Source organism: Ranitomeya variabilis, chromosome 5 (genome assembly GCF_051348905.1).
Source record: "Ranitomeya variabilis isolate aRanVar5 chromosome 5, aRanVar5.hap1, whole genome shotgun sequence".
NCBI classification, from domain to species: domain Eukaryota; kingdom Metazoa; phylum Chordata; class Amphibia; order Anura; family Dendrobatidae; genus Ranitomeya; species Ranitomeya variabilis.
In genome coordinates, this window is record NC_135236.1 from 592,850,059 (window position 1) to 592,877,876 (window position 27,818).

Consider the following 27,818-nt stretch of genomic DNA (forward strand, 5'->3'; position numbering starts at 1 on the left):
GCAAAGGTAGGTTTGTAGAGGGAGAGAACACGAGGAGTTCAGTTTTTGACAGGTTCAGTTTCAGATAGAGGGAGGACATGATGTTAGAGACAGCGGTAAGACAATCACTGGTGTTTTCTAAAAAGGTCGGCGTGATAACAGGAGAAGAGGTATATAATTGGGTGTCGTCAGCATAGAGATGGTACTGGAAACCAAATCTACTGATTGTTTGTCCAATAGGGGCAGTATACAAAGAGAAGAGGAGGGGGCCTAGGACTGATCCTTGAGGAACCCCAACAGTAAGGGGAAGGTGAGAGGAGGAGGAACCAGCAAAACAAACAGTGAAGGATCGGCCAGAGAGATAGGAGGAGAACCAAGAGAGAACGGTGTCCTTGAGGCCGATGGAGCGGAGCATAGTGAGGAGGAGCTGATGATCCACAGTGTCGAATGCTGCGGAGAGATCCAAGAGAATTAGCATGGAATAGTGACCATTAGATTTAGCTGTTAGTAGGTCATTAGAGACTTTAGTGAGGGCAGTTTCAGTAGAGTGTAAAGAGCGGAAACCAGATTGAAGAGGGTCGAGAAGAGAATTATCTGAGAGATAGCGGGTAAGACGGGAGTGGACCAGGCGTTCGAGGAGTTTAGAGATGAAGGGAAGATTAGAGACAGGTCTATAATTAGCGGCACAATTTTGATCGAGGGAGGGCTTTTTAAGTAGTGGATGTATGATGGCATGCTTAAATGAGGAGGGAAAAATACCGGAAGTGAGGGAAAGGTTGAATATTTTTGTTAGGTGAGAGGTGACAGCCGGGGAAAGGGACTGGAGGAGATGCGACGGAATGGGGTCGCTGGTGCAAGTGGTCGGGCGAGAAGATGCAAGGAGCCTGCTTACTTCTTCTTCTGTAACTGGTTCAAAGTCAGAGAGTGAACTAGATGCAGTGGGGGAGGGAGGACAGTGCTTGGTATGAAGAGATTGGGAAATGATTTCCTGTCGAATGTGGTCAATTTTTTCTTTGAAGTAATTGGCCAGATCGTCAGCGTGGAGATCTGTGGTTGGGGCCTGCTCTCTTGGGTTGAGTAGGGACCGGAAAGTGTCAAAGAGACGTTTAGGGTTATTGGACAGCGAGGTGATGAGGGTGTTGAAATAGGTTTGTTTGGAGAGGTGAAGGGCAGAGTTGTATGTTTTTAACATGAACTTATAATGGATGAAATCTTCGGGCAGATTAGATTTTCTCCACAGACGTTCGGCGCACCTGGAGCACCGCTGCAGGAAACGTGTTTGCAGCGTGTGCCACGGTTGTCGCCGTCTGTGCCGAGTTGTTCTATGTATAGGAGGTGCAGCTTCTTCCAGGGCACTTTGCAGGGTTTCATTGTAATGCTTCAGAGCAGAATCAGGACAAGAGATGGAGGAGATTGGGGCCAATGAAGACTGCAAGTTCTTCATAAGTTTCTGGGTGTTAATGGCCTGTATGTTTCTATAAGTGTGGAAAGTGGGGATGACCTGAGCGGGATGGCAGTTCTTGATAGAGAATGAAAGAAGGTTGTGGTCAGAGAGCGGGAGAGGGGAGTTTGTGAAATCATCCAGTGAGCAAAGCCGGGAGAAGACCAAATCAAGGGAGTTTCCATCATCATGTGTTGGAGAGTTAGTATGCTGCGAGAGGCCGAAAGAGGAGGTTAGAGATAAAAGGTGAGAAGCAGATGGGGAGAGGGGAGAAGCAATTGGGATATTTAAATCACCCATGATGAGGGTGGGGGTGTCATAAGAGAGAAAGTGTGGAAGCCAGGTGGCAAAATGATCCAGGAACTGGTGAGAGGGGCCGGGAGGACGATACACCACCGCCACTCGCATGGAGAAGGGGACGTAGAATCTGACAGCATGGACCTCAAAGGAAGGGAATACAAGTGAGGGTACTTGGGGGATAGCTTGGAAGGTACATTTGGGTGAAAGGAGCAGACCAACGCCTCCACCTGCTCTGTTGTCTGATCTTGGGGTATGAGAAAAGTGTAGTCCACCAAATGAGAGAGCAGCAGCAGCGGTGGTGTCTGACTGCTGGATCCAGGTTTCAGTAAGAGCCAGGAGATTAAGAGAGTTAGAAAGGAAGAAGTCATGAATGAAGGAGAGTTTATTACACACAGAGCGAGAATTCCAAAGAGCACAATTGAAAGAGACAGAAGGCATGCATGGAATATTAATAAGGTTAGAGGGGTTTCTGGGTGTAGCAGTTGGGAGGTTTGACTGGCTATAACATGGGGGGCCGGGGTTCGGAGAGATGTCTCCAGCAACTAGGAGAAGGAGGATAGAAAGAGTGAGCAGATGGTTAAGTGATTTGTGAGAGCGTCTCTTCTGTTGGATGGTGGGACTGAATGGATCTGTACTGTTAAGCAATGTGAACAGAGCATGAGTGCTATACATAGGAGAGGCCAGGACAGAGGGGCCAATATGGATGGAGTGTAAAGAGTTGATGCAAACAATAGGAACAATCAATGATTCTTTCAACTGTCTTTTCCAAAACAGAAATGCACACACTCATGGAAATACAAAATCCTCAGAATTAGATCAAAGGGTTCTCAAAACCTCATAATACTGGCAGCAGTGGGATTTGAACCCACGCCTCCAAAGAGACTGGAGCCTAAATCCAGTGCCTTAGACCACTCAGCCATGCTACCTTTAACAGCATGGATAATTAAGCTTCCTTAGAGAAAGTGAAGTACATTTGACAACATTTAAAATTAGTACATTTTGGAAAATGGGCATGTCTCTAAACATTAGGCAAAAACAAAGATTCTATCAACGGTCTTTATCTTAACTGAAAACTGCTAAATCATACAAATACAAAAGAAGATTATATCACATGCTAATTTGCATGCTAGCAAAATCATAAGAATAAGTACAAAAACATTTCAAGATCTCATAATACTGGCAGCAGTGAGATTAAAGCATATGCTAATTTTGCATGTTAGCATAATTATAAGAATGAGATAAAAAGGTTTAAGAGAACTCATACTAGTGGCAGCAGTGGGATTTGAACTCACAAGTCTGTTGGAATATGGGTAAGTCTCTTAACAATAGGAAAAATCAATGATTCTTTCAACTGTCTTTTCCTAAACAGAAATTAACACACTCATGAAAATACAAAATCATAAGAATTAGATCAAAGGGTTCTCAAAACCTCATAATACTGGCAGCAGTGGGATTTGAATGGGCATGTCTCTAAACATTAGAAAAAAGCAAGGATTCTATCAACAGTCTTTATCTGAACTGAAAACTGCAAAATCATGCAAATACAAAAGAAGATTAAATCACATGCTAATTTGCATGTTAGCAAAATCATAAGAATAAGTACAAAAACATTTCAAGATCTCATAATACTGGCAGCAGTGGGTTTAAAGCATATGCTAATTTTGCATGTTAGCATTATTATAAGAATAAGATAAAAAGGTTTAAAAGAACTCATACTAGTGGCATTTGAACCCACAAGTCTGTTAAAATTTAGGTAAGTCTCTAAACAATAGGAACAATCAATGATTCTTTCAACTGTCTTTTCCAAAACAGAAATGCACACACTCATGGAAATACAAAATCCTCAGAATTAGATCAAAGGGCTCTCAAAACCTCATAATGCTGGCAGCAGTGGGATTTGAACCCACGCCTCCGAAGAGACTGGAGCCTTAATCCAGCGCCTTAGACCGCTCGGCCATGCTACCTAATGCATCATTAAAAGAGCTTCCTTAGAGTAAGTTTAGTGTATCTGACTACATTTTAAACTTGTGCATTGTGGAAAATGGATAGGTCTCTAAACAAAAAGGAAAAAGCAATGATTCTATCTTTTGTCTTTTCCAAAAAAGCAAAGCACACACTCATACAAAAATATGCTAATTTTTCTATTAGCAAAATCATAAATATAAGCTGAAAAGGTTTTCAAAACCTCAATATGTTGGCAGCAGTGGGATTTGAACCCACGCCTCCAAAGAGACTGGAGCCTAAATCCAGCGCCTTAGACCACTCGGCCATGCTACCTTAAACAGTATGGTTAATTAAGCTTCCTTAGAGAAAGTGAAGTACATTTGACAACATTTAAAATTAGTACATTTTGGAAAATGGGCATGTCTCTAAACATTAGGCAAAAACAAAGATTCTATCAACGGTCTTTATCTTAACTGAAAACTGCTAAATCATACAAATACAAAAGAAGATTATATCACATGCTAATTTGCATGCTAGCAAAATCATAAGAATAAGTACAAAAACATTTCAAGATCTCATAATACTGGCAGCAGTGAGATTAAAGCATATGCTAATTTTGCATGTTAGCATAATTATAAGAATGAGATAAAAAGGTTTAAAAGAACTCATACTAGTGGCAGCAGTGGGATTTGAACTCACAAGTCTGTTGGAATATGGGTAAGTCTCTTAACAATAGGAAAAATCAATGATTCTTTCAACTGTCTTTTCCTAAACAGAAATTAACACACTCATGAAAATACAAAATCATAAGAATTAGATCAAAGGGTTCTCAAAACCTCATAATAATGGCAGCAGTGGGATTTGAATGGGCATGTCTCTAAACATTAGAAAAAAGCAAGGATTCTTTCAACAGTCTTTATCTGAACTGAAAACTGGAAAATCATGCAAATACAAAAGAAGATTAAATCACATGCTAATTTGCATGTTAGCAAAATCATGAGAATAAGTACAAAAACATTTCAAGATCTCATAATACTGGCAGCAGTGGGTTTAAAGCATATGCTAATTTTGCATGTTAGCATAATTATAAGAATAAGATAAAAAGGTTTAAAAGAACTCATACTAGTGGCATTTGAACCCACAAGTCTGTAAAAAATTTAGGTAAGTCTCTAAACTAAAGTCTAAAACTGTCTTTTCCAAAACAGAAATGCACACACTCATGGAAATACAAAATCCTCAGAATTAGATCAAAGGGTTCTCAAAACCTCATAATACTGGCAGCAGTGGGATTTGAACCCACGCCTCCGAAGAGACTGGAGCCTTAATCCAGCGCCTTAGACCGCTCGGCCATGCTACCTAATGCATCATTAGTAACAGACACAGAGATGACACCTTTATAAAAATATATATTTATATTATCAACGTAAGAATGGAATATAGTATCAAAAGATTATAATCACTAGGTCACCCCGTGTGTCAAATTTATAGTGTAAGACCACTACCTAGAAGAGAAAGACTGCCCCGACACAGAGAATTAGACCAATAAGAAGGTGACAGGGAATAATTATCATAAAATTAATTTTTATTTGATAACAATAGTGACAAACATCAAAACTTAATATTAAAAATGTATATATTATCTAATGATATAGTACAATGCAACACTGTGCACAAATTGAGCCGCTTTATAATAAGGCAAGCCAATTTATATAGAGATAAAGAGCAATCAATGGCATAATAAATCCAAAAATCATGTGCAGGACAACAGTCAAATTTAATACAAACACAAAAACAGTGTATATAATATGTAATAATATATATAAAAATTAATATAAATTGTGCTATATGTAAAAACCAGTATCCACCACTAGGTGGTGCAAGAGACCCAATCCAACAAAGATGTGGTAGAAAAAGTGCTATGTGCAATGACTGCTGACCGACACAAGGGGCATCTAGGTTCAAAGGCACAGAGAAAGTGCTCCGTGCTATATAAATATATAAGTATGGGCCTTTGAACCTAGATGCCCCTTGTGTCGGTCAGCAGTCATTGCACATAGCACTTTTTCTACCACATCTTTGTTGGATTGGGTCTCTTGCACCACCTAGTGGTGGATACTGGTTTTTACATATAGCACAATTTATATTAATTTTTATATATATTATTACATATTATATACACTGTTTTTGTGTTTGTATTAAATTTGACTGTTGTCCTGCACATGATTTTTGGATTTATTATGCCATTGATTGCTCTTTATCTCTATATAAATTGGCTTGCCTTATTATAAAGCGGCTCAATTTGTGCACAGTGTTGCATTGTACTATATCATTAGATAATATATACATTTTTAATATTAAGTTTTGATGTTTGTCACTATTGTTATCAAATAAAAATTAATTTTATGATAATTATTCCCTGTCACCTTCTTATTGGTCTAATTCTCTGTGTCGGGGCAGTCTTTCTCTTCTAGGTAGTGGTCTTACACTATAAATTTGACACACGGGGTGACCTAGTGATTATAATCTTTTGATACTATATTCCATTCTTACGTTGATAATATATATATATATTTTTATAAAGGTGTCATCTCTGTGTCTGTTACTAATATATATACTGTGTTTTGCACAGGCTTCCTTTTGCTCTGAACATGGATTTTAGGACCAGGGAACAGACTTGGCAGGGACAAATTAATGCAGTGTTTGGCAATAGTGGTAACCCTATAACCGCTAATGGTGGTATACAATATGATGATTGTTTTCATATCATAAAGAATTTAACATATAAAAGAACAAGATCATGGTGGAACAGAGCGTTCTTGGAGAACTATGTCCAAAGGCAACTCATTCCTAGAGGCCTAAGGATTCAAGTTACACCTTCGTTTCCCATGGACGATGAGGAATTCATCAATAAATGGGAAACAATATGTAATGATACATCAAAGAAACTGATGGAGCTTCTCATACAATATAATTTGAAAATATTGACTGAAATTGATAAGTCACTAGATGAAAACCTTATGAAGGCCAAAGGTAATCTTACCCCTGAACAATTTGAGACAATCAATCCCCAATTGGAAAAATTGGTGGATCAGTGGGTAAAAGACATCCAGGGTAAACAAGCCAACAAACTTATGAGAGATCAAAAAGATCTGGCAAATGGGAAGATCTATAGATGGCGCAGAAGTATAAATAAGGACATAACTCGTGAACGTATAATGTCTACAACTTCAAGCATAAACAATGGTGATGTCTCGTGTGCCTCCTCTTCCGCCTCTACCTCTATGTCTGTCATTTCTACCCCCAAACGGAAAAGGGAACCTCGTTATGTGTCAACTAAACGGAACTTCAGATATTCCCCCGAAAGAAGTGGAAATAACAGCAAGGTAATTAATTTAAGTTCCCACAACTTTTCAGAAATAGAATTGGGGGTATTGAGCAAAGGGTTAATGTTCTGTCCCACGGGGAACTTTAATAAATTTATGGCTATTAAAGACTTGCATCTCTTTGCAAGAAAATTATTATTTAAACAACATTTTCATAATGAAGATACCAATTTACTATTCCCCACAGAGGCGGAACAGGAGGCACTAAATACCTTGGAGGAACTAGCACGTGAACATAACGAAACGGAGGGAGGTAAGATTCCAGACTCTATAAAACCACGTTCACGTAGATTTCCACCTCTGTCTTCATGCTCGACCCTGGACATTTTTGTCCAGACGGTGAGCAAAGAATTCAATAAGATTCCACGCTACCCGAATACTGTGAATTTAAACAGGGAAGAGAGGAATAGTCTAGTTAAACTTCAGGGAATGCGGGATATTCTAATAAAACCTGCCGACAAAGGCGGAAACGTAGTAATTTGGCCTAAACCACTCTATGAAGCAGAGGCATTCAAACAACTAAGGAGTGAGACATGCTACAAAAAACTAACGTTCAATCCTTTGGATAAATTTGTAAAGGAACTATTGGCTATCCTGAGAGAGACTAGGGACAATGGGGTGATAACTAAGGATTTATTTTCGGCACTACAAGTTGTAGAACCAGCAATACCCACATTCTATTTATTGCCTAAAATCCATAAAGACCAAACTGTACCACCAGGTAGGCCGATAATCTCGGGATGTGGAAACTTTATGGAGAACATCAATAAATATATAGACTCCAAATTACAACCCTTAGTTGAGGAGCTACCCTCATTTATTAAAGATACAAGCGATTTTTTGAAAAAAATTGATGGCCTACATATTGATAATGACACCTTATTGGTGTCATGTGACGTAGAATCTCTCTACACAAACATACGCCATAGTGATGGCTTGAGAGCAGTCCGGTACTTCCTAGAATCTTCTTCAATATCTAGAAATATGAATGAGTTTGTCTTGGAACTTCTACAATTTTCCTTGTCGCATAATTTCTTTTTATTCAAGGGGTCCTTCTACCTGCAGCTCCAGGGCACCGCAATGGGTGCTTCATTCGCGCCGGCGTATGCAAACCTATTTCTGGGGCTGTGGGAGAGGGACCTCTTGATGTCTGATCTGATGCCAGCAATGGAGCGTATCCTTTTATGGGTACGCTTCATCGATGATATATTCATCCTCTGGCAAGGACCTGTCACATCCCTGGAATCTTTTATGCTCCAGTTAAATCAAAATCTATTAAATATACATCTAACATACAAATGGGATCAAAATAAAATTGAATTTCTTGACGTGGAAGTAAAGAGGGGTGTGGATAATGTCCTCCAGACTGATCTACATCGGAAACCGACGGCAGTAAACTCATACTTACATGCATCATCATCACACCCGAAGGCAATGATAAAATCTATACCTATAGGCCAATTTTTACGCCTTCGGAGAATATGCTCAAATGAGGAAGATTTTGTGAGACAAGCTAATAATCTGAAGGAAAGATTCTTAGAGCGTGGATACAGCCGTAGATCAGTTAAAAAGGCCTATAATCGTGCCAAGTATACTACTAGACATGAGGCGTTGTATACTGTAAAACCTCGAAATAAAATACAGCCCACCAGATTTATCACCCAATTTCATGGCCAGGCTGATTTAATGCGTCATTATTTGACAAAGTCGTGGCCGATTCTACTGAGCGATCCGGTAATATCAAAATATATCAGCGAATATCCAGATATAACGTTTAGACGCTCACAAAACTTGGGTGATTCTCTTGTAAAGAGTCATTATGTCGGTGATCCATCATTGCATTCCACTTTCCTAAGTACGGCTAGACCCCAACCAGGATGCAAACCTTGTGGAAGATGTGTGGCCTGTCCGAATATTATGAGGTCACAAACATTTAGTAATAGTAAGGGCACTACAATTTACAAAATTAAACGCAATATTACATGCACATCACGTGCCGTAGTTTACTACGCTGTATGCCCTTGCCCACTTATCTACATAGGGATGACAATCCGGCAACTGAAAGTACGTACAAGAGAACATGTACTTGGTATACAGGCAGCCAGGGAAATAGAGGACACTACAATGTTGAAGACTCTACCAAGGCACTTCAAGATACATCACAATTGTGACGCCTCTCTTCTTAAAGTGGTTGGGATAGACATGATTGAACAAAAGGAGAGAGGTGGGAAGATCAGCATACCCTTGGCCCAATTAGAAACTAAATGGACTTGGCTGCTTGACACAGTATCACCCAATGGCCTCAACGAAAATATAAGCTTTGCTCCGTTTTTGTGACCATCTTATTTGCTCCATACATGTTTTATATATATATATATATTTTATTATTTTTTAAAAATTGTATACCCGCTCCTTTTAAAAAAATTTTTGAAAAATAATTAAAAAAATTTTTAATTATTCATTTTTAAAATATTTGCTATATATCATTGGTATGGTTATCTATATGGAATATTTATAATTTTAATTCCATGATCGTAATTTTTTTAATAATTTTTCTGTATAATTTTTTCTGTATATTGTCTTCACTATGTTGTTTTTAACGTTTGCTTTTATTACCCAGGTATTTTATTTACGTACCTCTTCTGTTGCGGACCTACTCCGTGTGTTGGGCCTCCGTGCGTGGCGTTTGTGGCCGGGGGTCGGACTGTTTCCTTTTCGGATCCAATGTGGCGGTCTTCTGCATCCGTATCCGATCTTAGAGGATTTTATCTATGATTGTATAAATAATATTATAAATATATTGTGTTTAGAACATTGATTAATATAATATATATGTATCTATTGTATATAAGGTTTCTTATACGACATTGCACAGCTCTATCCAACTTCTATAAACCCTGTCCACAACTCCCCTGGTAATGAATTGTAGCCTGCACATATCCATATAGCTTTTTGCACCTACAGAATTATAAATTATATATATATTGTACCACAGTTGTGTGCACACACATCATTTAATAACCCCCCTTTTTTTGTTCACCTTCATACACCATTTCATGTGTCCCACACATACACATTATTTTTCCTGCCTATTAATGCTTCCCTGTACTTCACATCTTTGTCCGCAGTTGCCCATGTTGCTCCTGGCGTTGTGCGCATGCGCGTCCGACGCTCGGGTGCCTGGGTCGCGGCGTCTCGGTGTCCTTGGCAAATCCAGGAAAAAGATGTGCACACTGTCACTGGGTTGGTGCAGGCATGAACAAAAATAGTCCAAGTATAGGAAAAATCAGCCGCACTCAATTGGTTGAAAGTTCAGCAAACTGTGTAGTTTCTTTATTAACATATACAATAAACATCACCAGGTGCTTTTTTAGGAGGTAAATGGGTGGCGGACTATTCAATTCGGGTAACGTTTCGACCCCAGCGGGTCTTTATCAAAACCTCACTGTAAAACAGATACAAACATATAAGTGAACTGTACATATATACATGTAATCTATTAAAAAGAACCGAAAAAAAGGGAAAACAAGAAAAATAATAACAACAACAATAACATCAGGTCCAAAATTAATAATGGTACTAATTGACAGCTGTAACAACAGTATTTCTGCCCCATACAATTACAAGAACATACTGTGAATACCCTATCATAGGGGTGGGGAATCCCCCAATTCTTTGCAGGTAGGAGCAAGGCTATTCCGGAGAAACAGTCATATAGAGCACATATACAGGTCTAGAACAGGAAACCAGGTGCAGCGATCAGGTCGCTGATGCAATGTACTGACCTTGTGCCAAAGAGGTAGAGGAGAGGAGAAAGAGCCGAGTTCCCATAGGGCTAAAGGGAAGTAGAGAGAAAAAACAACAGGGAATAAGCAAATAGCCAGTAAAGCAAGTAAGCCACTATAAGCAAGAGGAGAACGACTTAATAATTACCAGCTCTGGTGCAGTTGTGTGGAAGCGTGTCCGCCTGGTGGGTGATGTAGGAGCAAATGTGTAAGGCTGCAAGTATTTATACACAAGACCCATGCGGTGATATCCGGGTCTGCGCAGTGGCTCAGACTGGGAAAGAGGCTAGGAACGCTGTGTATTCAGACCGAGTCTGCGCTGTGGCCGCAGAGTAGATGCCAGCAGCGTGATAGTCCGGCGCCTGCGTAGTGTGTTCAGGGAAATCTGTAGAGCGCTCTGGCTAAAGCTACTGCAGGTTGGGGCGGAGTCCAAGCAACCAGCGTGGAGGACTAAGGGAGCGTGTATGTAAAGAGAGAAGTTAGGGAGCGTGTATAAAGAGAAAACAAAAAGAACATGAAAGTAAAAGGCTGGGAACCGAGTGTATGTGTATTGGAGGTATAGATGGAGGTGTCTCAGAGTCAGCAAAAGAAAAAGAAGATGGAAAAAATAAAACGCTGTGAATGAAAAAAATAAAAAATAGTAATAGAAAAAAAGGAGAAGAGAGGAAGGTGTGTATGTTTAAAGTAAGCAGAGTTATGTCTAATATCGGTAAGCAAGTTAAAATGGGGGTATACACTCCCTCTAGACGGGAGGAAAAAATAGGGAATGGTACATAAATAAAAAAATATACAAAAGTAATATCAAAAATAAAAAAATAAAAATCTCAAAGAAAAGGAGGAAAAAATTTAAAAAAAAAAAAAAAAAAAAAAAAAAAAATGAGAAAAAATGAGAAAAATATAAGGGACTTACCCAGAGCAGCCGAATAGAGGAAAAGAAAACCAAATACATATTTTTCTTATAATATTTGCTCAAGAGGTCTGATGTGGGAAGGAAGAGTGGAGACAAAAAGAATGACATAGGTTAGAAACAGGGGCGACCTTGACCGAAGAACCTGGAGAACCTGCGGCAGATATAGTTACAACATATCAAAGTTACATATAGAACAACCTACTCAACTAAAAGATCAAATCTAATTCCCTGTTGAGGCCTTTGGGGGCCATAGTTTGTAGCGTATAAATCCAAAAGGATTCTCTTTCCTTCAGGAGTTTAACGTGATCACCCCCACGTCTGGGTTTTTTCACCCTTTCTATCACCTGGTAGCGGAGTTGGGAAACGGAGTGGTTGGCCAGAGCAAAGTGGTGTGGAAGTGGGAGCCAAGTTTTTTTCAGTCTAATTGTAGATTTGTGGCTCGAAATTCTGTCACGCACATGCTGCGTGGTCTCCCCTATATACAGGAGGCCACACGGGCATTTAATAAGGTACACCACAAAGTTGGTTTCACAAGTATAAAATCCATTGATCTTAAAACTCTTGCCTGTGTGCGGATGTAGGAATTCACTGGATCTAATTACATTGGCACAACATGCGCAATTCAAGCATGGGAATGTACCCATTCGCTGCGAGCTCAGGAATTGTTGTATAGGTTGTTTAGTGAGACTGCCAATGTCGGCCCTGACCAGGGAGTCTTTGTAGTTCCTAGGTCTGCGTTTGCACATCAGTGCTGGTGTTTGGAAGGATGCTACTTGTGGGTAGGCTTCTGAAAGGAGAGGCCAGTGCTTGTTGATGGTTTTATAGATTAGTGGCATGACGGGGTGGTGTGTGTGTACGAAAGGAACCCGTTCGGGTTTAGAAACGCTGGATCTACTAGGAGGGCGTTCAAGTGCCCTCTGTTTTTCCATTGTAAGAATTTTTTCTGGGTATTTCCTGCTCCTGAATTTCGGTGTCCTTGGCAACACCATGTACCATCAAGTGCGTCCGGACGCGTGATGCGGCGTCCCGGACTTCCGGGTTGTTCGGGCGGCGCATGCGCCGTCCATGCGCTGGGCGCTGACATTGGCACCTCCATAAGATATTTAAACCCCCCGATCATGCAATTAGAATACCCCCTGACGAAGGACTGGATGTCCGAAACGCGCGTCGGGGTGCACATTGAGCCGCTGGCAGCCCTGTAATCATCCCTGGTAATTTGTAAGTAATCTGGCATACTTATATATTTATATAGCACGGAGCACTTTCTCTGGGCCTTTGAACCTAGATGCCCCTTGTGTCGGTCAGCAGTCATTGCACATAGCACTTTTTCTACCACATCTTTGTTGGATTGGGTCTCTTGCACCACCTAGTGGTGGATACTGGTTTTTACATATAGCACAATTTATATTAATTTTTATATATATTATTACATATTATATACACTGTTTTTGTGTTTGTATTAAATTTGACTGTTGTCCTGCACATGATTTTTGGATTTATTATGCCATTGATTGCTCTTTATCTCTATATAAATTGGCTTGCCTTATTATAAAGCGGCTCAATTTGTGCACAGTGTTGCATTGTACTATATCATTAGATAATATATACATTTTTAATATTAAGTTTTGATGTTTGTCACTATTGTTATCAAATAAAAATTAATTTTATGATAATTATTCCCTGTCACCTTCTTATTGGTCTAATTCTCTGTGTCGGGGCAGTCTTTCTAATGCATCATTAAAAGAGCTTCCTTAGAGTAAGTTTAGTGTATCTGACTACATTTTAAACTTGTGCATTGTGGAAAATGGATAGGTCTCTAAACAAAAAGGAAAAAGCAATGATTCTATCTTTTGTCTTTTCCAAAAAAGCAAAGCACGCACTCATACAAAAATATGCTAATTTTTCTGTTAGCAAAAATCATAAATATAAGCTGAAAAGGTTTTCAAAACCTCAATATGTTGGCAGCAGTGGGATTTGAACCCACGCCTCCAAAGAGACTGGAGCCTAAATCCAGTGCCTTAGACCACTCAGCCATGCTACCTTTAACAGCATGGATAATTAAGCTTCCTTAGAGAAAGTGAAGTACATTTGACAACATTTAAAATTAGTACATTTTGGAAAATGGGCATGTCTCTAAACATTAGGCAAAAACAAAGATTCTATCAACGGTCGTTATCTTAACTGAAAACTGCTAAATCATACAAATACAAAAGAAGATTATATCACATGCTAATTTGCATGCTAGCAAAATCATAAGAATAAGTACAAAAACATTTCAAGATCTCATAATACTGGCAGCAGTGAGATTAAAGCATATGCTAATTTTGCATGTTAGCATAATTATAAGAATGAGATAAAAAGGTTTAAGAGAACTCATACTAGTGGCAGCAGTGGGATTTGAACTCACAAGTCTGTTGGAATATGGGTAAGTCTCTTAACAATAGGAAAAATCAATGATTATTTCAACTGTCTTTTCCTAAACAGAAATTAACACACTCATGAAAATACAAAATCATAAGAATTAGATCAAAGGGTTCTCAAAACCTCATAATACTGGCAGCAGTGGGATTTGAATGGGCATGTCTCTAAACATTAGAAAAAAGCAAGGATTCTATCAACAGTCTTTATCTGAACTGAAAACTGCAAAATCATGCAAATACAAAAGAAGATTAAATCACATGCTAATTTGCATGTTAGCAAAATCATAAGAATAAGTACAAAAACATTTCAAGATCTCATAATACTGGCAGCAGTGGGTTTAAAGCATATGCTAATTTTGCATGTTAGCATTATTATAAGAATAAGATAAAAAGGTTTAAAAGAACTCATACTAGTGGCATTTGAACCCACAAGTCTGTTAAAATTTAGGTAAGTCTCTAAACAATAGGAACAATCAATGATTCTTTCAACTGTCTTTTCCAAAACAGAAATGCACACACTCATGGAAATACAAAATCCTCAGAATTAGATCAAAGGGTTCTCAAAACCTCATAATACTGGCAGCAGTGGGATTTGAAACCACGCCTCCAAAGAGACTGGAGCCTAAATCCAGCGCCTTAGACCACTCAGCCATGCTACCTTAAACAGCATGGATAATTAAGCTTCCTTAGAGTAAGTTTAGTGTATCTGACTACATTTTAAACTTGTGCATTGTGGAAAATGGATAGGTCTCTAAACAAAAAGGAAAAAGCAATGATTCTATCTTTTGTCTTTTCCAAAAAAGCAAAGCACACACTCATACAAAAATATGCTAATTTTTCTATTAGCAAAATCATAAATATAAGCTGAAAAGGTTTTCAAAACCTCAATATGTTGGCAGCAGTGGGATTTGAACCCACGCCTCCAAAGAGACTGGAGCCTAAATCCAGCGCCTTAGACCACTCGGCCATGCTACCTTAAACAGTATGGTTAATTAAGCTTCCTTAGAGAAAGTGAAGTACATTTGACAACATTTAAAATTAGTACATTTTGGAAAATGGGCATGTCTCTAAACATTAGGCAAAAACAAAGATTCTATCAACGGTCTTTATCTTAACTGAAAACTGCTAAATGATACAAATACAAAAGAAGATTATATCACATGCTAATTTGCATGCTAGCAAAATCATAAGAATAAGTACAAAAACATTTCAAGATCTCATTATACTGGCAGCAGTGAGATTAAAGCATATGCTAATTTTGCATGTTAGCATAATTATAAGAATGAGATAAAAAGGTTTAAAAGAACTCATACTAGTGGCAGCAGGGGGATTTGAACTCACAAGTCTGTTGGAATATGGGTAAGTCTCTTAACAATAGGAAAAATCAAAGATTCTTTCAACTGTCTCTTCCTAAACAGAAATTAACACACTCATGAAAATACAAAATCATAAGAATTAGATCAAAGGGTTCTCAAAACCTCATAATAATGGCAGCAGTGGGATTTGAATGGGCATGTCTCTAAACATTAGAAAAAAGCAAGGATTCTTTCAACAGCCTTTATCTGAACTGAAAACTGGAAAATCATGCAAATACAAAAGAAGATTAAATCACATGCTAATTTGCATGTTAGCAAAATCATAAGAATAAGTACAAAAACATTTCAAGATCTCATAATACTGGCAGCAGTGGGTTTAAAGCATATGCTAATTTTGCATGTTAGCATAATTATAAGAATAAGATAAAAAGGTTTAAAAGAACTCATACTAGTGGCATTTGAACCCACAAGTCTGTTAAAATTTAGGTAAGTCTCTAAACAATAGGAACAATCAATGATTCTTTCAACTGTCTTTTCCAAATCAGAAATGCACACACTCATGGAAATACAAAATACTCAGAATTAGATCAAAGGGTTCTCAAAACCTCATAATACTGGCAGCAGTGGGATTTGAACCCACGCCTCCAAAGAGACTGGAGCCTTAATCCAGCGCCTTAGACCGCTCGGCCATGCTACCTAATGCGTCATTAAAAGAGCTTCCTTAGAGTAAGTTTAGTGTATCTGACTACATTTTAAACTTGTGCATTGTGGAAAATGGATAGGTCTCTAAACAAAAAGGAAAAAGCAATGATTCTATCTTTTGTCTTTTCCAAAAAAGCAAAGCACGCACTCATACAAAAATATGCTAATTTTTCTATTAGCAAAATCATAAATATAAGCTGAAAAGGTTTTCAAAACCTCAATATGTTGGCAGCAGGGGGATTTGAACCCACGCCTCCAAAGAGACTGGAGCCTAAATCCAGCGCCTTAGACCACTCGGCCATGCTACCTTAATCAGTATGGTTAATTAAGCTTCCTTAGAGAAAGTGAAATACATTTGACAACATTTAAAATTAGTACATTTTGGAAAATGGGCATGTCTCTAAACATTAGGCAAAAACAAAGATTCTATCAACGGTCTTTATCTTAACTGAAAACTGCTAAATCATACAAATACAAAAGAAGATTATATCACATGCTAATTTGCATGCTAGCAAAATCATAAGAATAAGTACAAAAACATTTCAAGATCTCATTATACTGGCAGCAGTGAGATTAAAGCATATGCTAATTTTGCATGTTAGCATAATTATAAGAATGAGATAAAAAGGTTTAAAAGAACTCATACTAGTGGCAGCAGTGGGATTTGAACTCACAAGTCTGTTGGAATATGGGTAAGTCTCTTAACAATAGGAAAAATCAAAGATTCTTTCAACTGTCTCTTCCTAAACAGAAATTAACACACTCATGAAAATACAAAATCATAAGAATTAGATCAAAGGGTTCTCAAAACCTCATAATAATGGCAGCAGTGGCATTTGAATGGGCATGTCTCTAAACATTAGAAAAAAGCAAGGATTCTTTCAACAGTCTTTATCTGAACTGAAAACTGGAAAATCATGCAAATACAAAAGAAGATTAAATCACATGCTAATTTGCATGTTAGCAAAATCATAAGAATAAGTACAAAAACATTTCAAGATCTCATAATACTGGCAGCAGTGGGTTTAAAGCATATGCTAATTTTGCATGTTAGCATAATTATAAGAATAAGATAAAAAGGTTTAAAAGAACTCATACTAGTGGCATTTGAACCCACAAGTCTGTTAAAATTTAGGTAAGTCTCTAAACTAAAGTCGAAAACTGTCTTTTCCAAAACAGAAATGCACACACTAATGGAAATACAAAATCCTCAGAATTAGATCAAAGGGTTCTCAAAACATCATAATACTGGCAGCAGTGGGATTTGAACCCAAGCCTCCGAAGAGACTGGAGCCTTAATCCAGCGCCTTAGACCGCTCAGCCATGCTACATAATGCATCATTAAAAGAGCTTCCTTAGAGTAAGTTTAGTGTATCTGACTACATTTTAAACTTGTGCATTGTGGAAAATGGATAGGTCTCTAAACAAAAAGGAAAAAGCAATGATTCTATCTTTTGTCTTTTCCAAAAAAGCAAAGCACGCACTCATACAAAAATATGCTAATTTTTCTATTAGCAAAATCATAAATATAAGCTGAAAAGGTTTTCAAAACCTCAATATGTTGGCAGCAGTGGGATTTGAACCCACGCCTCCGAACAGACTGGAGCCTTAATCCAGCGCCTTAGACCACTCGGCCATGCTACCTTAAACAGCATGGTTAATTAAGCTTCCTTAGAGAAAGTGAAGTACATTTGACAACATTTAAAATTAGTACATTTTGGAAAATGGGCATGTCTCTAAACATTAGGCAAAAACAAAGATTCTATCAACGGTCTTTATCTTAACTGAAAACTGCTAAATCATACAAATACAAAAGAAGATTATATCACATGCTAATTTGCATGCTAGCAAAATCATAAGAATAAGTACAAAAACATTTCAAGATCTCATTATACTGGCAGCAGTGAGATTAAAGCATAAGCTAATTTTGCATGTTAGCATAATTATAAGAATGAGATAAAAAGGTTTAAAAGAACTCATACTAGTGGCAGCAGTGGGATTTGAACTCACAAGTCTGTTGGAATATGGGTAAGTCTCTTAACAATAGGAAAAATCAAAGATTCTTTCAACTGTCTCTTCCTAAACAGAAATTAACACACTCATGAAAATACAAAATCATAAGAATTAGATCAAAGGGTTCTCAAAACCTCATAATAATGGCAGCAGTGGGATTTGAATGGGCATGTCTCTAAACATTAGAAAAAAGCAAGGATTCTTTCAACAGTCTTTATCTGAACTGAAAACTGGAAAATCATGCAAATACAAAAGAAGATTAAATCACATGCTAATTTGCATGTTAGCAAAATCATAAGAATAAGTACAAAAACATTTCAAGATCTCATAATACTGGCAGCAGTGGGTTTAAAGCATATGCTAATTTTGCATGTTAGCATAATTATAAGAATAAGATAAAAAGGTTTAAAAGAACTCATACTAGTGGCATTTGAACCCACAAGTCTGTTAAAATTTAGGTAAGTCTCTAAACAATAGGAACAATCAATGATTCTTTCAACTGTCTTTTCCAAAACAGAAATGCACACACTCATGGAAATACAAAATACTCAGAATTAGATCAAAGGGTTCTCAAAACCTCATAATACTGGCAGCAGTGTGATTTGAACCCACGCCTCCTAAGAGACTGGAGCCTTAATCCAGCGCCTTAGACCGCTCGGCCATGCTACCTAATGCATCATTAAAAGAGCTTCCTTAGAGTAAGTTTAGTGTATCTGACTACATTTTAAACTTGTGCATTGTGGAAAATGGATAGGTCTCTAAACAAAAAGGAAAAAGCAATGATTCTATCTTTTGTCTTTTCCAAAAAAGCAAAGCACGCACTCATACAAAAATATGCTAATTTTTCTGTTAGCAAAATCATAAATATAAGCTGAAAAGGTTTTCAAAACCTCAATATGTTGGCAGCAGTGGGATTTGAACCCACGCCTCCGAACAGACTGGAGCCTTAATCCAGCGCCTTAGACCACTCGGCCATGCTACCTTAAACAGCATGGTTAATTAAGCTTCCTTAGAGAAAGTGAAGTACATTTGACAACATTTAAAATTAGTACATTTTGGAAAATGGGCATGTCTCTAAACATTAGGCAAAAACAAAGATTCTATCAACGGTCTTTATCTTAACTGAAAACTGCTAAATCATACAAATACAAAAGAAGATTATATCACATGCTAATTTGCATGCTAGCAAAATCATAAGAATAAGTACAAAAACATTTCAAGATCTCATTATACTGGCAGCAGTGAGATTAAAGCATAAGCTAATTTTGCATGTTAGCATAATTATAAGAATGAGATAAAAAGGTTTAAAAGAACTCATACTAGTGGCAGCAGTGGGATTTGAACTCACAAGTCTGTTGGAATATGGGTAAGTCTCTTAACAATAGGAAAAATCAAAGATTCTTTCAACTGTCTCTTCCTAAACAGAAATTAACACACTCATGAAAATACAAAATCATAAGAATTAGATCAAAGGGTTCTCAAAACCTCATAATAATGGCAGCAGTGGGATTTGAATGGGCATGTCTCTAAACATTAGAAAAAAGCAAGGATTCTTTCAACAGTCTTTATCTGAACTGAAAACTGGAAAATCATGCAAATACAAAAGAAGATTAAATCACATGCTAATTTGCATGTTAGCAAAATCATAAGAATAAGTACAAAAACATTTCAAGATCTCATAATACTGGCAGCAGTGGGTTTAAAGCATATGCTAATTTTGCATGTTAGCATAATTATAAGAATAAGATAAAAAGGTTTAAAAGAACTCATACTAGTGGCATTTGAACCCACAAGTCTGTTAAAATTTAGGTAAGTCTCTAAACAATAGGAACAATCAATGATTCTTTCAACTGTCTTTTCCAAAACAGAAATGCACACACTCATGGAAATACAAAATACTCAGAATTAGATCAAAGGGTTCTCAAAACCTCATAATACTGGCAGCAGTGTGATTTGAACCCACGCCTCCGAACAGACTGGAGCCTTAATTCAGCGCCTTAGACCACTCGGCCATGCTACCTTAAACAGCATGGTTAATTAAGCTTCCTTAGAGAAAGTGAAGTACATTTGACAACATTTAAAATTAGTACATTTTGGAAAATGGGCATGTCTCTAAACATTAGGCAAAAACAAAGATTCTATCAACGGTCTTTATCTTAACTGAAAACTGCTAAATCATACAAATACAAAAGAAGATTATATCACATGCTAATTTGCATGCTAGCAAAATCATAAGAATAAGTACAAAAACATTTCAAGATCTCATTATACTGGCAGCAGTGAGATTAAAGCATAAGCTAATTTTGCATGTTAGCATAATTATAAGAATGAGATAAAAAGGTTTAAAAGAACTCATACTAGTGGCAGCAGTGGGATTTGAACTCACAAGTCTGTTGGAGTATGGGTAAGTCTCTTAACAATAGGAAAAATCAATGATTCTTTCAACTGTCTTTTCCTAAACAGAAATTAACACACTCATGAAAATACAAAATCATAAGAATTAGATCAAAGGGCTCTCAAAACCTCATAATAATGGCAGCAGTGGGATTTGAATGGGCATGTCTCTAAACATTAGAAAAAAGCAAGGATTCTTTCAACAGTCTTTATCTGAACTGAAAACTGGAAAATCATGCAAATACAAAAGAAGATTAAATCACATGCTAATTTGCATGTTAGCAAAATCATAAGAATAAGTACAAAAACATTTCAAGATCTCATAATACTGGCAGCAGTGGGTTTAAAGCATATGCTAATTTTGCATGTTAGCATAATTATAAGAATAAGATAAAAAGGTTTAAAAGAACTCATACTAGTGGCATTTGAACCCACAAGTCTGTAAAAAATTTAGGTAAGTCTCTAAACTAAAGTCTAAAACTGTCTTTTCCAAAACAGAAATGCACACACTCATGGAAATACAAAATCCTCAGAATTAGATCAAAGGGTTCTCAAAACCTCATAATACTGGCAGCAGTGGGATTTGAACCCACGCCTCCAAAGAGACTGGAGCCTTAATCCAGCACCTTAGACCGCTTGGCCATGCTACCTAATGCATCATTAAAAGAGCTTCCTTAGAGTAAGTTTAGTGTATCTGACTACATTTTAAACTTGTGCATTGTGGAAAATGGATAGGTCTCTAAACAAAAAGGAAAAAGCAATGATTCTATCTTTTGTCTTTTCCAAAAAAGCAAAGCACGCACTCATACAAAAATATGCTAATTTTTCTGTTAGCAAAATCATAAATATAAGCTGAAAAGGTTTTCAAAACCTCAATATGTTGGCAGCAGTGGGATTTGAACCCACGCCTCCAAAGAGACTGGAGCCTAAATCCAGCACCTTAGACCACTCGGCCATGCTACCCTAAACAGCATGGTTAATTAAGCTTCCTTAGAGAAAGTGAAGTACATTTGACAACATTTAAAATTAGTACATTTTGGAAAATAGGCATGTCTCTAAACATTAGAAAAAAGCAAGGATTCTTTCAACAGTCTTTATCTGAACTGAAAACTGCAAAATCATGCAAATACAAAAGAAGATTAAATCACATGCTAATTTGCATGCTAGCAAAATCATAAGAATAAGTACAAAAACATTTCAAGATCTCATAATACTGGCAGCAGTGGGTTTAAAGCATATGCTAATTTTGCATGTTAGCATAATTATAAGAATAAGATAAAAAGGTTTAAAAGAACTCATACTAGTGGCAGCAGTGGGATTTGAACTCACAAGTCTGTTGGAATATGGGTAAGTCTCTTAACAATAGGAAAAATCAAAGATTCTTTCAACTGTCTCTTCCTAAACAGAAATTAACACACTCATGAAAATACAAAATCATAAGAATTAGATCAAAGGGTTCTCAAAACCTCATAATAATGGCAGCAGTGGCATTTGAATGGGCATGTCTCTAAACATTAGAAAAAAGCAAGGATTCTTTCAACAGTCTTTATCTGAACTGAAAACTGGAAAATCATGCAAATACAAAAGAAGATTAAATCACATGCTAATTTGCATGTTAGCAAAATCATAAGAATAAGTACAAAAACATTTCAAGATCTCATAATACTGGCAGCAGTGGGTTTAAAGCATATGCTAATTTTGCATGTTAGCATAATTATAAGAATAAGATAAAAAGGTTTAAAAGAACTCATACTAGTGGCATTTGAACCCACAAGTCTGTTAAAATTTAGGTAAGTCTCTAAACTAAAGTCGAAAACTGTCTTTTCCAAAACAGAAATGCACACACTAATGGAAATACAAAATCCTCAGAATTAGATCAAAGGGTTCTCAAAACATCATAATACTGGCAGCAGTGGGATTTGAACCCACGCCTCCGAAGAGACTGGAGCCTTAATCCAGCGCCTTAGACCGCTCGGCCATGCTACATAATGCATCATTAAAAGAGCTTCCTTAGAGTAAGTTTAGTGTATCTGACTACATTTTAAACTTGTGCATTGTGGAAAATGGATAGGTCTCTAAACAAAAAGGAAAAAGCAATGATTCTATCTTTTGTCTTTTCCAAAAAAGCAAAGCACGCACTCATACAAAAATATGCTAATTTTTCTATTAGCAAAATCATAAATATAAGCTGAAAAGGTTTTCAAAACCTCAATATGTTGGCAGCAGTGGGATTTGAACCCACGCCTCCGAACAGACTGGAGCCTTAATCCAGCGCCTTAGACCACTCGGCCATGCTACCTTAAACAGCATGGTTAATTAAGCTTCCTTAGAGAAAGTGAAGTACATTTGACAACATTTAAAATTAGTACATTTTGGAAAATGGGCATGTCTCTAAACATTAGGCAAAAACAAAGATTCTATCAACGGTCTTTATCTTAACTGAAAACTGCTAAATCATACAAATACAAAAGAAGATTATATCACATGCTAATTTGCATGCTAGCAAAATCATAAGAATAAGTACAAAAACATTTCAAGATCTCATTATACTGGCAGCAGTGAGATTAAAGCATAAGCTAATTTTGCATGTTAGCATAATTATAAGAATGAGATAAAAAGGTTTAAAAGAACTCATACTAGTGGCAGCAGTGGGATTTGAACTCACAAGTCTGTTGGAATATGGGTAAGTCTCTTAACAATAGGAAAAATCAAAGATTCTTTCAACTGTCTCTTCCTAAACAGAAATTAACACACTCATGAAAATACAAAATCATAAGAATTAGATCAAAGGGTTCTCAAAACCTCATAATAATGGCAGCAGTGGGATTTGAATGGGCATGTCTCTAAACATTAGAAAAAAGCAAGGATTCTTTCAACAGTCTTTATCTGAACTGAAAACTGGAAAATCATGCAAATACAAAAGAAGATTAAATCACATGCTAATTTGCATGTTAGCAAAATCATAAGAATAAGTACAAAAACATTTCAAGATCTCATAATACTGGCAGCAGTGGGTTTAAAGCATATGCTAATTTTGCATGTTAGCATAATTATAAGAATAAGATAAAAAGGTTTAAAAGAACTCATACTAGTGGCATTTGAACCCACAAGTCTGTTAAAATTTAGGTAAGTCTCTAAACAATAGGAACAATCAATGATTCTTTCAACTGTCTTTTCCAAAACAGAAATGCACACACTCATGGAAATACAAAATACTCAGAATTAGACCAAAGGGTTCTCAAAACCTCATAATACTGGCAGCAGTGTGATTTGAACCCACGCCTCCTAAGAGACTGGAGCCTTAATCCAGCGCCTTAGACCGCTCGGCCATGCTACCTAATGCATCATTAAAAGAGCTTCCTTAGAGTAAGTTTAGTGTATCTGACTACATTTTAAACTTGTGCATTGTGGAAAATGGATAGGTCTCTAAACAAAAAGGAAAAAGCAATGATTCTATCTTTTGTCTTTTCCAAAAAAGCAAAGCACGCACTCATACAAAAATATGCTAATTTTTCTGTTAGCAAAATCATAAATATAAGCTGAAAAGGTTTTCAAAACCTCAATATGTTGGCAGCAGTGGGATTTGAACCCACGCCTCCAAAGAAACTGGAGCCTAAATCCAGCGCCTTAGACCACTCGGCCATGCTACCCTAAACAGCATGGTTAATTAAGCTTCCTTAGAGAAAGTGAAGTACATTTGACAACATTTAAAATTAGTACATTTTGGAAAATAGGCATGTCTCTAAACATTAGAAAAAAGCAAGGATTCTTTCAACAGTCTTTATCTGAACTGAAAACTGCAAAATCATGCAAATACAAAAGAAGATTAAATCACATGCTAATTTGCATGCTAGCAAAATCATAAGAATAAGTACAAAAACATTTCAAGATCTCATAATACTGGCAGCAGTGAGATTAAAGCATATGCTAATTTTGCATGTTAGCATAATTATAAGAATGAGATAAAAAGGTTTAAAAGAACTCATACTAGTGGCAGCAGTGGGATTTGAACTCACAAGTCTGTTGGAATATGGGTAAGTCTCTTAACAATAGGAAAAATCAATGATTCTCTCAACTGTCTTTTCCTAAACAGAAATTAACACCCTCATGAAAATACAAAATCATAAGAATTAGATCAAAGGGTTCTCAAAACCTCATAATAATGGCAGCAGTGGGATTTGAATGGGCATGTCTCTAAACATTAGAAAAAAGCAAGGATTCTTTCAACAGTCTTTATCTGAACTGAAAACTGGAAAATCATGCAAATACAAAAGAAGATTAAATCACATGCTAATTTGCATGTTAGCAAAATCATAAGAATAAGTACAAAAACATTTCAAGATCTCATAATACTGGCAGCAGTGGGTTTAAAGCATATGCTAATTTTGCATGTTAGCATAATTATAAGAATAAGATAAAAAGGTTTAAAAGAACTCATACTAGTGGCATTTGAACCCACAAGTCTGTTAAAATTTAGGTAAGTCTCTAAACAATAGGAACAATCAATGATTCTTTCAACTGTCTTTTCCAAAACAGAAATGCACACACTCATGGAAATACAAAATAATCAGAATTAGATCAAAGGGTTCTCAAAACCTCATAATACTGGCAGCAGTGGGATTTGAACCCACGCCTCCGAAGAGACTGGAGCCTTAATCCAGCGCCTTAGACCGCTCGGCCATGCTACCTAATGCATCATTAAAAGAGCTTCCTGAGAGTAACTTTAGTGTATCTGACTACATTTTATACTTGTGCATTGTGGAAAATGGATAGGTCTCTAAACAAAAAGGAAAAAGCAATGATTCTATCTTTTGTCTTTTCCAAAAAAGCAAAGCACGCACTCATACAAAAATATGCTAATTTTTCTGTTAGCAAAATCATAAATATAAGCTGAAAAGGTTTTCAAAACCTCAATATGTTGGCAGCAGTGGGATTTGAACCCACGCCTCCAAAGAGACTGGAGCCTAAACCCAGCGCCTTAGACTACTCGGCCATGCTACCTTAAACAGCATGATTAATTAAGCTTCCTTAGAGAAAGTGAAGTACATTTGACAACATTTAAAATTAGTACATTTTGGAAAATGGGCATGTCTCTAAACATTAGGCAAAAAACAAAGATTCTATCAACGGTCTTTATCTTAACTGAAAACTGCTAAATCATACAAATACAAAAGAAGATTATATCACATGCTAATTTGCATGCTAGCAAAATCATAAGAATAAGTACAAAAACATTTCAAGATCTCATAATACTGGCAGCAGTGAGATTAAAGCATATGCTAATTTTGCATGTTAGCATAATTATAAGAATGAGATAAAATGGTTTAAAAGAACTCATACTAGTGGCAGCAGTGGGATTTGAACTCACAAGTCTGTTGGAATATGGGTAAGTCTCTTAACAATAGGAAAAATCAATGATTCTTTCAACTGTCTTTTCCTAAACAGAAATTAACACACTCATGAAAATACAAAATCATAAGAATTAGATCAAAGGGTTCTCAAAACCTCATAATAATGGCAGCAGTGGGATTTGAATGGGCATGTCTCTAAACATTAGAAAAAAGCAAGGATTCTATCAACAGTCTTTATCTGAACTGAAAACTGCAAAATCATGCAAATACAAAAGAAGATTAAATCACATGCTAATTTGCATGTTAGCAAAATCATAAGAATAAGTACAAAAACATTTCAAGATCTCATAATACTGGCAGCAGTGGGTTTAAAGCATATGCTAATTTTGCATGTTAGCATAATTATAAGAATAAGATAAAAAGGTTTAAAAGAACTCATACTAGTGGCATTTGAACCCACAAGTCTGTTAAAATTTAGGTAAGTCTCTAAACTAAAGTCTAAAACTGTCTTTTCCAAAACAGAAATGCACACACTCATGGAAATACAAAATCCTCAGAATTAGATCAAAGGGTTCTCAAAACCTCATAATACTGGCAGCAGTGGGATTTGAACCCACGCCTCCGAAGAGACTGAGAGCCTTAATCCAGCGCCTTAGACCGCTCGGCCATGCTACGTAATGCATCATTAAAAGAGCTTCCTTAGCGTAAGTTTAGTGTATCTGACTACATTTTAAACTTCTGCATTGTGGAAAATGGATAGGTCTCTAAACAAAAAGGAAAAAGCAATGATTCTATCTTTTGTCTTTTCCAAAAAAGCAAAGCACGCACTCATACAAAAATATGCTAATTTTTCTATTAGCAAAATCATAAATATAAGCTGAAAAGGTTTTCAAAACCTCAATATGTTGGCAGCAGTGGGATTTGAACCCACGCCTCCGAACAGACTGGAGCCTTAATCCAGCGCCTTAGACCACTCGGCCATGCTACCTTAAACAGCACGGTTAATTAAGCTTCCTTAGAGAAAGTGAAGTACATTTGACAACATTTAAAATTAGTACATTTTGGAAAATGGGCATGTCTCTAAACATTAGGCAAAAACAAAGATTCTATCAACGGTCTTTATCTTAACTGAAAACTGCTAAATCATACAAATACAAAAGAAGATTATATCACATGCGAATTTGCATGCTAGCAAAATCATAAGAATAAGTACAAAAACATTTCAAGTTCTCATTATACTGGCAGCAGTGAGATTAAAGCATAAGCTAATTTTGCATGTTAGCATAATTATAAGAATGAGATAAAAAGGTTTAAAAGAACTCATACTAGTGGCAGCAGTGGGATTTGAACTCACAAGTCTGTTGGAATATGGGTAAGTCTCTTAACAATAGGAAAAATCAAAGATTCTTTCAACTGTCTCTTCCTAAACAGAAATTAACACACTCATGAAAATACAAAATCATAAGAATTAGATCAAAGGGTTCTCAAAACCTCATAATAATGGCAGCAGTGGGATTTGAATGGGCATGTCTCTAAACATTAGAAAAAAGCAAGGATTCTTTCAACAGTCTTTATCTGAACTGAAAACTGGAAAATCATGCAAATACAAAAGAAGATTAAATCACATGCTAATTTGCATGTTAGCAAAATCATAAGAATAAGTACAAAAACATTTCAAGATCTCATAATACTGGCAGCAGTGGGTTTAAAGCATATGCTAATTTTGCATGTTAGCATAATTATAAGAATAAGATAAAAAGGTTTAAAAGAACTCATACTAGTGGCATTTGAACCCACAAGTCTGTTAAAATTTAGGTAAGTCTCTAAACAATAGGAACAATCAATGATTCTTTCAACTGTCTTTTCCAAAACAGAAATGC

General features: G+C 36.7%; 1 long non-coding RNA gene and 7 other non-coding genes across 8 annotated transcripts; all 8 read right to left on the reverse strand.

The window, feature by feature from the left end:
* Positions 1-3,602: 3,602 nt before the first annotated feature.
* TRNAL-AAG (transfer RNA leucine (anticodon AAG)) lies at positions 3,603-3,684 on the reverse strand. Its single transcript has one exon. It is a non-coding gene; the product is annotated as a tRNA-Leu (tRNA).
* A 231-nt stretch (positions 3,685-3,915) lies between these two features.
* On the reverse strand, positions 3,916-3,997 carry TRNAL-UAG (transfer RNA leucine (anticodon UAG)). Its single transcript has one exon. It is a non-coding gene; the product is annotated as a tRNA-Leu (tRNA).
* A 942-nt stretch (positions 3,998-4,939) lies between these two features.
* Positions 4,940-5,021, reverse strand: TRNAL-AAG (transfer RNA leucine (anticodon AAG)). Its single transcript has one exon. It is a non-coding gene; the product is annotated as a tRNA-Leu (tRNA).
* A 5,258-nt stretch (positions 5,022-10,279) lies between these two features.
* On the reverse strand, positions 10,280-12,268 carry LOC143773871 (uncharacterized). Its single transcript, XR_013215416.1, has 3 exons — positions 11,743-12,268; positions 10,833-10,882; positions 10,280-10,492 (listed from the first exon to the last, which is right to left on the reverse strand). It is a non-coding gene; the product is annotated as an uncharacterized LOC143773871 (long non-coding RNA).
* A 2,787-nt stretch (positions 12,269-15,055) lies between these two features.
* Positions 15,056-15,137, reverse strand: TRNAL-UAG (transfer RNA leucine (anticodon UAG)). The gene has a single exon. It is a non-coding gene; the product is annotated as a tRNA-Leu (tRNA).
* Positions 15,138-16,093: 956 nt separating this feature from the next.
* TRNAL-AAG (transfer RNA leucine (anticodon AAG)) lies at positions 16,094-16,175 on the reverse strand. The gene has a single exon. It is a non-coding gene; the product is annotated as a tRNA-Leu (tRNA).
* A 7,980-nt stretch (positions 16,176-24,155) lies between these two features.
* TRNAL-UAG (transfer RNA leucine (anticodon UAG)) lies at positions 24,156-24,237 on the reverse strand. Its single transcript has one exon. It is a non-coding gene; the product is annotated as a tRNA-Leu (tRNA).
* Positions 24,238-25,193: 956 nt separating this feature from the next.
* On the reverse strand, positions 25,194-25,275 carry TRNAL-AAG (transfer RNA leucine (anticodon AAG)). The gene has a single exon. It is a non-coding gene; the product is annotated as a tRNA-Leu (tRNA).
* Between the last annotated feature and the right edge of the window lie 2,543 nt (positions 25,276-27,818).